General features: G+C 38.6%; 1 protein-coding gene across 12 annotated transcripts in view; it reads left to right on the top strand.

Annotated features, from left to right (window-relative positions):
• The window catches only part of Rhobtb1 (Rho related BTB domain containing 1), a 129,086-nt gene that overhangs the window by 72,665 nt on the left and 43,874 nt on the right, over positions 1 to 12,547 (top strand). Inside the window, exon 1 of one of the 12 annotated variants that reach the window (XM_070021044.1) lies at positions 7,366 to 7,384. The exons of the other annotated variants lie outside the window; for them this stretch is intronic. The gene's annotated coding sequence lies outside the window, so the exon portion shown is untranslated. Of the gene's footprint in view, positions 1 to 7,365; positions 7,385 to 12,547 lie in introns of those variants that run through there. 12 annotated transcript variants of the gene reach the window in all.

Below are 12,547 nucleotides of genomic sequence, written 5' to 3' on the forward strand. Positions count from 1 at the left end.
ACCCATCTGTATATCACCTTGACAATAAAAATTAAAAATTAAAAAAACCTTCAGTGAAATGTGGACATATAAGAAGAATAAACTGAAAAAAATTGAAGTAAAATGCCTACAGAATGTAAAGCTATAGCTTGATGCATTGTTTCACAAACTTAACATTCCTATAGAACTTTCAGTAAAACCAAGAGCCAGAATACCACCAGCACTCTGCCTCTGATAGCAATTCTACTGCACACTCGGTGTGATTGAAACACGAAATTCTATGTCTGAAATGAGTCCTTCATTTACAGAATTTAACTCGCCTCCTTGCCTTTTTTTTTTTTTTTTGAGTTATTGAGGTTGAACTCTGGCCTTCACACTTGCTCAGCTTGCTGGTTCTGCTGGCACTCTTCCACTTGAACCCGTTCAGCCCCGTTTTATGCTTGTTATTTTGTGAATGGAATCTAGCAAACTTTTCTGGCCTGGCTAGCCTCAAACTATAATCCTCCAGATCTGCTCCACCTAATAGCTAGGTTTGCAAGTGCAAGGCACTGGTACCCTGCTCAGGATCTGAGTTTTCTTTTCGTTTCTGTCTTTCCTTCCTTCCTTCCTTTCTGTCTGTCCTTCCTTCCTTCTTTCCTTCCTTCCTTCCTGTCTTTCTTTCTTTCTCCCTTTCTTTCTTCCTTTTTTTTTTTTTTTTTTTTTTTACTGAATCATTACCTAAGCTAACTTCTGTCAGTTTTGATTTGATTTATGGAAGTCTGTCCTCCCAAGCAATGATTGTCCTATAAAGTTCATGCATGCGTGTGCACCAATATTGATGCCTTTGTGATTTTCAGGGACACAAATATATGCATGGCCTGCATGTAACAGACTTAGAACTACTTTCTTCTTAATGAATGTGCAGATGAATTATATACTATATTATTGATTTAAGATTAAAATAACAATTGATTTCCACAGCATATTTCATGTGCTGGGCTTATGTCATAAAATGTTTCATTTTGTTTACCATAAATATTTTCTTTGAATGCTCAAAATCTTAAAGGCAAGAATTTTTTTTTCCTGGGGCTTGAACTAGAATTGTGTGCATATGTCCTGCATAGCTCAGCTGTCTTTTCATTCAGTTCAATTTCTATATCTGATACCCAGCAAAATGTCATTTGGATTCCTGCACTTTTTTATTTCAGTCAGAAAGAAAACAAGTTTCTCAGGCTTGCTATGTTATTTTAATAGATATGTGGTTTAAAACAAAAATAGTTTACACATCAAAATCATTTTTATTACTATCCCGTATGAGCATCTTCTTGGTAGGATTAACATTCCGTGGCTAGATGCATGTAGTTATTGCTTTTTTATGACTCTAAATTGTTTCCCTATTAGAAAAGTAATTCATCTAGGGATATTAATATTACTGTGTGACATAATTGTAAAAGGGGGACTGTTGGAGAAGGGAGCCAGGAAGAGAAAGAGTGAAGAGTAAAGGAAAGGGTGATGGGAGGTGAATATGATTGAAGTTTGTTACATATTTGTTTGAAAATAGAATAATCAAATCCATTAAAGACTTATAAAAAAAACAACATGGGGGATAAAGTAGTAATGGAGTATGATTGAATACATTATATGCATGTATGTAAATATCACAATTAAAACCTTTGGTGCAATTTAATATCCACTTGTAGAAATGAATATTTCTCCGCCAGAAAAAGTAGTGATGTTCAGATACAGGCTACCACATGAATAAACTTGAAAACATTATGCTTAAGTGGAAGAAAACAGATGCAGAAGACTACGGAATGTATGACTCCTTGTGTAGGAAATGTCTAGAATAGGCAAGTCCAGAAACAGAAAGCAGATTAGTGGTTGCTAGGGCTGGAGGAGATAAAAGCTGGGGAGTGACTGGCAATGAGTCCAAGGCTGTTTTGTGAAATGATGAAAATATTCTGCAATTATCTACTAAGTGTAGTTGCCCAACTTTGTGCTCCTAAGAAAAGAAAAATCACACTGGGTTAGTTTTCCATTTGAAAGAAGTTTTATAGCATGTGAATGTTGTCTCCCCTTTAAAAAAATCATTAACGTCCATTGTAGATATGGAAACTAAAGTAGCAAAGTTAGGAACAAGTTATTGCTCTTTTTTTTTTTTTTTTTTTTGTCAGTTGTGGGGCTTGAACTCTGGGCTTGGGTGCTGTCCCTCAGCTCTTCAGCTCAAGGCGAGCGCTCTACCACTTGAGCTACAGCGCCACTTCCGGTTTTCTGGTGATTTATTGGAGATAGGAGTCTCACGGTCTCTCCTGCCCCGGCTGGCTTTGAACCGCGATCCTCAGATCTCAGCCTCCTGAGTAGCTAGGATTACAGGCGTGAGGCACCAGCGCCCGGCATCAAGTTATTGCTCTTATCCACAACTACTGTATGTCCTTCAAATTCATCCCCCATGTATTATTGCTGCAGGGAAAGATGTTGATGTCTTTCATTAGATGACAGTTGTTACATTATTACTTTCCAAGCAATTGTGTATTAGTACCCTCCCCATTCCCCAACCTCAGAAAGAGTGGCTCACAGGGAAGATCCATTTAATTGGTGCAGAGAGTAATGGAATAATGAATAGGAATGTGAAGAAGACAAGCAGAGCACAGTAGTCACCCTGCAGAAGGGGATGGAGAAAAACACTGAGGGGAAAAGATCGACAGGTGCCGAAACAAGAGGGAGACCCTGTCAGGGAAACACCACAGAGACTTGTCAGGCAGGAGTTGGCCTGCAAGGTGTGTGATAGATACATGAGGTAACTCTCCCCTCCATTACTGTGTACCCACACTGTCTTCACAGCTTTGAGAGTCCTATTTGTGTCTGTCTTCTGTGTTACTGTGTTGAACTGGTACTTCTTGTGAAGGGAGGAGGAGGCCTCGAGCTATGGAAGTGACACGTATTCAGCTGTCCTGCATGGCTTATTGACTTTATTTCTACTCGTTTCCTTTAGTGTGTAGCATAAGCATTTCTCTCTGTGGTTATACACTCTTCAAGTAACTTAAATGACAACCTCAGTACATCAGACTCACTGATCTCTTAATGCCAGGCACAGGGATTAAAGTATTTTACAAGAATTATCTAACTTAGCCTTCCCAGGAACCCATTGAAGGAGGTCATTATCCTCAGTTTACAGGTAAAGACACAGAGGCTTAGGTTAAGTAATTTGTCTGATGTCATAGCAAGTGCCTTAATTAACTACTGCCCCACCTGTCATGTGTTTAAATTCTTTTCTTTCTTTTTTCTTATTCTTCCTAAAGATGTCCTCTATATTTGGTCTTAACCATTTATAGTTATTTCCTTAGATGGATATATCAGAATGTATTGTTAAAGTATGTAAGGATGGTGTTGCTGTTGCTAGTGGTTTTTTTGTTTCATTTTTGGTTTTGGGTTTTTTTTTTTTTTGTAAAATTTTCCTTTAGTTTTTCATTAGCTGATTTGTGATCTGAGAATTTGGTTCATACAACTTATACTTAAGGGGATTTTTGTCCTTCTAATACAGTGAATGCAAAACACTTGAAAGAAAATTCTTATTGGTCTGAGAATACATGGGGTATCTGCTAATTTAATCCATTATTAATTATTCAAATCCTCCATATAGAATGATTCATTTTGTTCTCTTAGTATGACATTCATTCACCCCATATACTGTATCTCAACTGTTCTCATGAATTTTTCCGTCTACTTATAAAGATTTTCTTCATGTTTATCATATGCTATGACTTATTAAGACTCATTATTACTACTAAAAGCTGCCCATTTTGCATTCCTTGTTACCTTTTGCAGATAATTTTATATAGTTTTGTAACCAAATGAAAAATAACTAATATAAGTTGGTCTTATGTTTTTCCGTTGATATGAGTGTTCATACATTAAAGCTATTTTTTTCCAATTATCACTATGCATTGCGCTTTGTATATTTGAGCAACTTAATTTCTCATAAGGACCTGTGGTTTTTCCTTGAGTCTCAAATATCTAAACATAATTTAGGTTGCCATCACATATATATCCATTTGACCTAATGTAGATATTTGCTGCTATGTTTTTTTTAAGGTCTTAAATAAAAAAGGCAAAATGCACACACAGGGATGCAAAACTATCAAAAAAAGAAAAGAAAAGAAAAGAAAAACACACCTGGAAAGCAAGCAGGGGAGGGGTGACATTGTCCAAAAAGAAATGTACTCTTTACCTCACTTATGTAATTGTAAGCCCTCTGTATGTCACCTTTATAATAATTTAAAAGATTTTAAAAACAAGAGGCGAGTAAAACATTAAACACCAATCTTTTGAAAGTAAAAAAAAATGAAACAAAAACAAGGTATGGCTGATATTTATGGTTGTCCATGTTATTATTTCCTTAGACTGTTTTGGAAGATGTTTTAATAAGATACTGATAGAATCCTTTCACATTTTTTTGCCATCAATGTTTACACATTTTACTAGAAAGGTTTGTACCTTTGGAGTTTTGCTTTGATTTTTCTTCCTGTTCCTTCACTTTCTCCAAAGCCCTTCCTTTTGTTTTCTCTTTTGTTTTTCGTTTTTTGGAAGTGGGAATTTTTTTTTGGGGGGGGGGGGGAAGGGTCCTTTCGTGGGGCCTGAACTCTGGGCTTGGGCGCTGTCCCTCAGCTCTTCAGCTCAAAGCTAGGGCTCTACCACTTGAGCCACAGCGCCACTTCAGGCTTTTTTCTTTTTGCTTATGTGGTGCTGAGGAATCGAACCCAGGGCCTCAGGCATGCAAGGCAAGCACTCCACCACTGAGCCACCTTCCCAGCCCAGAAGTGGGAATTTTTTTACGCTGTTAAATCCTTCTTCCCTGCCTAGTTTCTCAGGAACACTTACAGTCCAGGAGACTGCATTTGGACAGCTACTCTACTCATCATTTCTGTCACATCATTTTCAGATGACCTTTACTTATGCATTTAAAGAGACTTTCTCATGTCTGGTCTATTCTTCACTAATTAACTTCACTACATTCTCAAGTCTGTGGTATGCTGTTGCTACTGTGTTTACTTTTTAACTTGACAACTTTGTATTTCATGCATGGTCTTTTACCTCATTTTCATTCACACATGGTTCTGTTACTTCAACTTCTATTTATTATATTTATGCATTGGCTTCTTTTACATCAGATATTTTTTAAGGTACTGTTATTTCTCATCCAATGCAAGATCTTTCCTCCCTTCCTTCAGATAGTTATTCATTCCCTTCTATACTTCAGTGTTTTAATGGATCACATATTGGATGGCACTTGCCTACTCCATCCATACAAAACAAAGTATTTATGCTGTCCAAGAGTTAAAGTATATTCTAAATGTTTGTCTAACCTTAGGCTCTGTCAGGGTCAAAAATAAAGCTCTGATAGGGTCAGGAAACTATCCAATTCCAGAGAAAGTAAATGAAGCTAGTGGATGTGGAGTTGGTGGAGAGACATAAGGATATTAGTGAAAAATGTCACCAGTACAGAATATATCCCAATATTTGTCCTCTGTTAGGGACTACAAACTGCCACCCAACCTTTAATGCATTAATGATATAGGAGTCAGTCACTTGTGTCACAGTGTCAAAACAGAGGGTCTAATTGAGGAGACCAGGGAGAAAACAGAACAAAAAGAGTTAGTTTCATACTGTCATATCTGTCACTGGTCCATCTTCAGCTGGGGCACTTATGGGGATTACTCCATGCCAAAGGCAGCTTGCTAGACTCCCAATGGCTTTCTACCGGCTTCCCAACCACCCCAAGTCCATGCAGCATTTGTTACTCTAGAATATGGGCACCTGTGGCAAAGACTTGTCAGAAGGCAAAGACTGGCTTGAATCAGGTCTTTTCCTGTGAAAGCAGCAGTGTGCTGGTTTTCAGTGTTTCTCCCTTGGCCCCATGGAAGTGAATTTGGATCACAGCCTTCCAGTTTCTGGCTAGTTCTAATCCTTAGTTTCTGGTTCCGCCTAGAGTCTTCTGTCTGGATAAAAGAAGGCTAATCTCATTGATGTAATTTGTGGACAGGAGTCCAAGGCATCTGTGCATTTATTGTTATCTTACCCTGAAATCCAGCTAATTGCATTTTACAACACGGGCCTTGTAGAGCTATAATGAACTCTTTTCACATCATTTATAAATCATTCTCCATATGTAGTTTCTCCATGAGCCTCCCTTTTCTCTTTTCCAGCCAAACGATGAAAAGTTGGAAACTACCCTGAGTTAGTCTAAAAATGAATGAGAACTTCATGATCATTTTTATATGCAAATATTATTGAGAGTCATGCATTGGTTCTAGGCATTAGAGCACAATGAACAATGCATTCTTTTATTTTCCTAACACCAGACTCCCTGACTCATCCTGCGTGCATTTATTGGAGTGCTGTCTTGCCCCCTGACTTCCTAGAAAGTGATGGAACCTGGTCCTTGGTCCTTGGTGGTTCCTGTGATTACTGATACACTTCCTGTTAGGGAACAACCATGGGTGTAATGCCATCTGTCAATACCGCTGTCATGATGAGCCACACAGATGTCCCTTAAGGTGTTTCCCTCACCAACTACAGCCTTAGCCACATGCTGCTGTTCTAGGAGGTCACAGTTTGATGATCAATCACTAGAGAGAGAGACAGACAGACAGACACACAGACAGGCACACAGAAACAGACAGACAGACAGAGACAGAGAGAGAAAAAGACAGAGAGAGAGAGCGCGCAAGTCATCTGCCAGCCCTAGCTGCAAGCTTCCTAGCGCCAAGTGAGGAGTTGCTTGTTTGCAAGTTCAACAAACATTTATTGAAGGCTGCAAAAGAGGCAAGGCACCAGGAAAATATTTGAACATTAAGAAATACATTTTTTTTCACCAAAAATTTATCATCTCAGTGAGGTGGAAATAGAATATATATATGCATATATATATAGATGGGTAATTATCTGTCTTACAAATCAGCATTTGAAAATCAGCATTTGATAAATACCCTAGAAGACAGTGTAAAGGATGTAGAACTTCTTCCAAAATATAACATGAATTTGTCCACTTGACTTCACCTCTGCGTATTTTACCCTGGTCATAGCCACCATCTGTTCTGTCCCGGAGAACTGGAGACTTTACGCATTTCCAAATCGGTCCTTCTGCCAATAGTCATGTTCTAACCCAATATGTTCTTTGCCCAGCAATCTTGTAATATCAGTGATACTTTTATAAAGCAATCTAGTACCTGTCACTCCCTGATTGAAACACTTCAGCACTTCCCACTGTATCTGCAATAAAACCCAGATCCCTGACGATGGCATAAAAGCCCTTGTGTATGATGATGTGGCTTGCTTTTCTAATCTCATCTCTTCCTAGCAACCGTCACTTGAGCAACCCTGGCCTGATGTCTCCTCTGCCTCTAGACTGAACCTTTCTTGGTCTTGGGTGAGCAGAAAAATGGGGTCCCCTTATAGATGTCTCTCTTGTCTGACCTTCATGCCTCTACCTGTGATGTTTTCTCTCACCAAAGCCTGTTATTTTCCTTCAAGGAACTTAGCAAATGTGTGGTTTTCATTTGCCTTCTATCTGTTCTCCCCGAACTGACTTTGAAGTCTGTGAGGACAAGACTCACCCCTGGCCTCATTATAAAATAATAAATGCAAATCTCATCACTAAAAAATGCTAGTTAAAATTATAAATTATTTTTCCAGTGTAAAGACTGGAAATAACAACTCTAACAAGTCTATATAATCACAAACATGTTAGAAATACAAAGTCATACACATGGACAAAAAAAATCACCTTATTCTTCTTGATTTAACTTCTGTCTCCTGTTCCCCCAAATCACAGCAGCACATATAAGGTGTGCTGATTACTCAGAGCTCAAACATTGACGTGGAAGTATCTTGACTGTACATCAGTTACCGTATATTCAGTGTTTAAAAAACGTTGGTTTTATTCTGATCCAGAGGTTCTATTTCACAAAGTTGTTTTATTTTATTTTTTTAAAATTTGGGCAGTATTCATTCAGGTCATGAGAGGTAGACGAGAAAGCACATTTCTATTCCTGGATCACTTTCCCCACTGACCTTGAGTTTTAAATAAAAATAGAGAGCACAGCCTTGTGTGCATCTAGTTATCACAGGGCTCTGGAGAGGATCATGAGTGGATATATAAAACAGTGCTCTCGAGCATCAAAAGGTGGCTCTGTATTACTTGCATACATGAACTTGGATGCAGTATCTTGTTACTTGCCTTTCTTTTTTTTAAATCAGAACACTCAATTGAAAAGAGATATTATTGGTTGAAATGATTAATTCTGTGGCCTTTGAAAGGAAGAAAGGTTAAGCTAGTGATTTAGTTCTGTGAAATTTGGACTTGAGGAAGTCCAGCTTAGCCTTACCATCTCTTTTCCAGCTCTGAACTCGTTTGCCATTCCAGCCAAGATGTTTACTTTATGTGTAAAACAGCTCCCTCCTGCCTATGACTGGTGATTAAGAGCTCAGGCTAATGAAATCTGCAGAGTTGAAGCTTGGCTTCTGGCTAGCTATTATGCAACTCTTAACATTTCCCTTCTGTTTCTGTCAACAATATAAAATTCTCAGCTTTTCTGTCATAACTAACCCTTCAAATACTCCAAAATTTGTTCTACTGGTATTTCTTAATAGCCAAACTCCACTATTTCTTGAAGTTTAGGTTATATGCTTTTGGAAGGAACAAGCAAACAAGTGGAGATTCAATAGTATCACTCAGGTTATCTATGTCAGCTGAATGGAGTACTGAATGCACAGGCACTTTTATGTGCCTTAGATTGCTCTCCGTGCCTTGATCACAATAGCAACTAAAATTAGGGATACTGCAGAAGCCATAGTAAGAGTTAATATCTTCTATTGGCATGTGATTCATAACAGACAGGAAGCCTCTAATGGGGCCATTCCTGCCTGCCATTCCTCCTATCTGATCTTCTTTTTCCCCCCAGTCAGGGGGCTTAAACTCAGGGTCTGTGCACTGTCCCTGAGCTTCTTTTGCTCAAGGCTAGCACTCTACCACTTGAACCACAGCACCACTCCTAGGCTTTTCTATTTATGTGGTACTGAGGAATCCAACCCAGGTTCCATGCATGTTAGGCAAGCAGTCTACCACTAGGCCACATTCCTAGCCCTCATATCGGGCCTTCTATTAGAGGCATTCCTTTACCATCACCTGAATTCAATTTGTGCCCTTATACTTAAGTGCACCTATTGGGACACACAAGCACACCTTAGATTTCATCAACCACAGTGTCACTGGATAGTGAATTATGGGGCCTAGGCTCTAAAGGTCATGTAATAGTAGAGTGTGAAGGAATAGATGGACTTTTCCAGGAGCCTGCATATAAAATAGACACCAAATACCTTGAAAGTATCAACTGAAGGACTCCAGGTGGGCTTGAGGTACCACCACAGGAAGAGAAGAGATTTAAAGAGCACATTCAGCTACATCACTATATTTTAAGCTGTGATTGACTCTATTAGAGAAAGTCACTATTAAATTAGTTGGCCTTTGAACCAGAGGAGGTAGGCAGGAAGCCTTTATAGAAGAGAACTATTTAGCACATAAATGTACCCTAGAAATATTTAAAATCATTAAGTGTATGAGATGGCTCTCAGAAGATACAACCACAAATAAAAAATAAAAAATTCACAAGTTTTCTCCTCTAACCATCATTGGTCAGGCAAGAAAGTAAATTTGGTCTGTGAGGAAGATGAAAAGCTTTTAGAGATGATGGATGAATTAGGTTTGAAAAAAATGATTCTAATTCTGAGCCAAACAAGAAATAGAGGGTGATTGACAAAAAAAAAAAAAAAAAGAATGGCATCTGTAAAAGTATCAAGGTGTAATAAACATTCGGAATTCAAGGCAGCCCTTTGTGTCCCTGAAGCATACTGTGCTAGTTTCTTATTGCTGCTGTAACAAATTATCAAAAACTTAATGTTTGAAAGCAACACGCATTTATTAATTTACAAGTTCTAAATATCCGAGGTTTAAAGTGGATGTCACTGAACTTAAAACATTGGCAGAGAATCTGTTCCCTTACCTTGTCTAGCTTCTAGAGGTCACCTGCATTCTCTGGACCTTTCTTCCATCTTTAAAGCCAGCAAAAAAGCATCTTCATATTTTAACTCTGATCTCCTGCCTGCCTCTTCCACATTTACAAAGACCTTGTGATTACATTGAACCCAAATAGAAAAAAAAAAAAAAAACAGGACAATCTCCTTAAATTAAAGTCATCTGATTAGAGATCTTGCTTCTTTCTGCAATACTAGTTTCTCCTGCCATGAGCATCTTTTCAGATTCTAAGGACTAAGACATGGATATTAAAGGGTCACCATTTTGCCTATCACACATTTAATATATATTGAGTATATGTTCTACCCTTGGCATAAAAGACGATCTACCAAGCATGGCATATCAGCTAATAATGTTTATGATTTGTTTGCTTGTTTTGTTTTATGTGACAATACGGGGCTTGAACTCAAGGACTGTTCCTGAGTTTTTTTTTTTCTTGCTCAGGCTAGTGTTCTACCACTTGAGCCACAGCTTCACTTGCAGTTTTTTGCTGGTTAATTGGAGAAGATTGTTTTAGGGACTTTTTTTCCCTGACTAGCTTCAAACCTCTATTGTTAGAGCTCAGCCTCCTTAGTACCTAGGATTATAAGCATGAGTCTCCAGAACCTAGCAAATAATGTTTTAAAAATCAGATTTTTTTTGTAAGGTATTATGGATGTGTTTCTATTAACTACTACTGCCTAACTAACCACCTCAAAGGTAGGCACCCCCAAACAATAACACTATTTCTCAATATTCTGTGATCCTCAGAAATCTGGATGCGTCCCTGCTGACTTCATTTGGGTTTACTAATAAAAATACATTCAGATAGAATGTCAACTAGGCTGAACATCCAAGATAATTACACATTATCTGGCATCTAGTGGTGGCCATCATCTTGGCTGCTTTGGTTCTCAATGTGAATTCTCAGCCTCTGCCTGCTAGCTTTAAGGTAGTGTTAGAACAGCATGAAGAAGGTGGGAAGTCTAGGACCTCCAGAGACCTACATGCTAGCACTTACTTAGCACTCCCTTCCACCATGTTCTTCTTAGCCAGGCAGTCAACAAGTTCAAGCAGAAGGGAAATAGACTACAACAGCCCATGTGAGTTGCTGCAGTGCTCTACTCTGAGAGTGGGATTCTAAAATTTGGTGTTTGAGAGGGGAAATGTTGGTCAGGCATTGCCTGATATCCAGTACATGGATGTAAGGATGAATGGGTAGAGCAGAGAGTGTTGAGAATCGCAGCACTGGAGAAGTAAAGAAACTGGGAGGCAGGGGGGTGGAATACACCATCCTGTGGACATATTATAAACACTGAGGTAGCAGGAAGTGGGAAGTAGTCACCTGAAATATAGTGGAGGACAATAATTTTGGCAGAGAAGGTATGGAATAGTCTCACCCAGGATGGGATTTTGTACAGTCTGCCTGTTTTCTGCCACAGGCCACTTAGATATTTATATAATTCATATAAAATGATCAGTACAGTTGGACAGACCTCAGGCAGCCAAAGAGAAATATAGGTCTCATTATGCAAAGATGTTAAGAAATGATTTCATTGGTCTTACACAGACCCTGGGCTGGATGTTCCTTAGCCTTGCATAACCATGGAGATCATGATAACACGTGTCTAAGGCAGCTCTGTGGATTGAAAACACCCGGTATCCAGAGCAGTAGCCATCCAGAGACACTTGAGCAGGCTCCACACCACCTTCTTCCCCTGTGGTTTCTAAATAAACTTAATGCTTCTGACATCCAGACAATGTGCAGGTAGGTCTTTTCGGGACACATTCTAACTCTTGGTATCCATGTGCTAAGCATTTGTTCAAGCACACAAATGAAGTTCAAGTTAGTTTGGAGTAAGACGATACCAACACCGACCTTGTAACAGGTTGCCAGTGCTTGTTCTTCCAAACTTTTTCTTTTCTACCTTTCTTGTCTCTCTGGGTATGTATCTAAAACCTACAGGGCCTCCTTCAGCAGGATTTATGGTGGTGACATTTATTAACTGTGTTAAATGAATAATATTTATTCCTTTCATTCTAGGTAAATGAAAATCATAGAGCCAGATAGTCATTATCCAGATGGTCCTAAAAGCTCATTCAACCATAAGAGAGCTAGATATGAATAAATTAGAGTCCATAATGAGTAGAGAAGGAGAGAACTGCATATTTTCATAATCACTACCATCATTTAATGTTTACTTGTTTATGTATAACAGATGAACAACTGATTTACAACAGTGCAAGTAGAACATGAGTTTACCCCATTGGCTGAGATTTCACTTTGTTAAAATGATGGTTTGATTACCACAAAACAAAAAGAAATCTTTACCCCCAAATAAAAGAATTTCAGTATTTAGAAATTCTGCAAGGCTTCCTGGAAATTCCATATCTGTAGCGAGTGATGTGGGCTATGAATATTTCATTCCACTCTGCTTTTTATTCTCCCTCACGGATTGTCCCAGATGCACCAGCTCAGCACCTGTAGCACTTACTTTGGTCTAGATCAGGGATTAGAAG

Source organism: Dipodomys merriami, unplaced genomic scaffold, assembly GCF_024711535.1.
Source record: "Dipodomys merriami isolate MVZ:Mamm:240054 unplaced genomic scaffold, mDipMer1.0.p SCAF_14, whole genome shotgun sequence".
NCBI lineage: Eukaryota > Metazoa > Chordata > Mammalia > Rodentia > Heteromyidae > Dipodomys > Dipodomys merriami.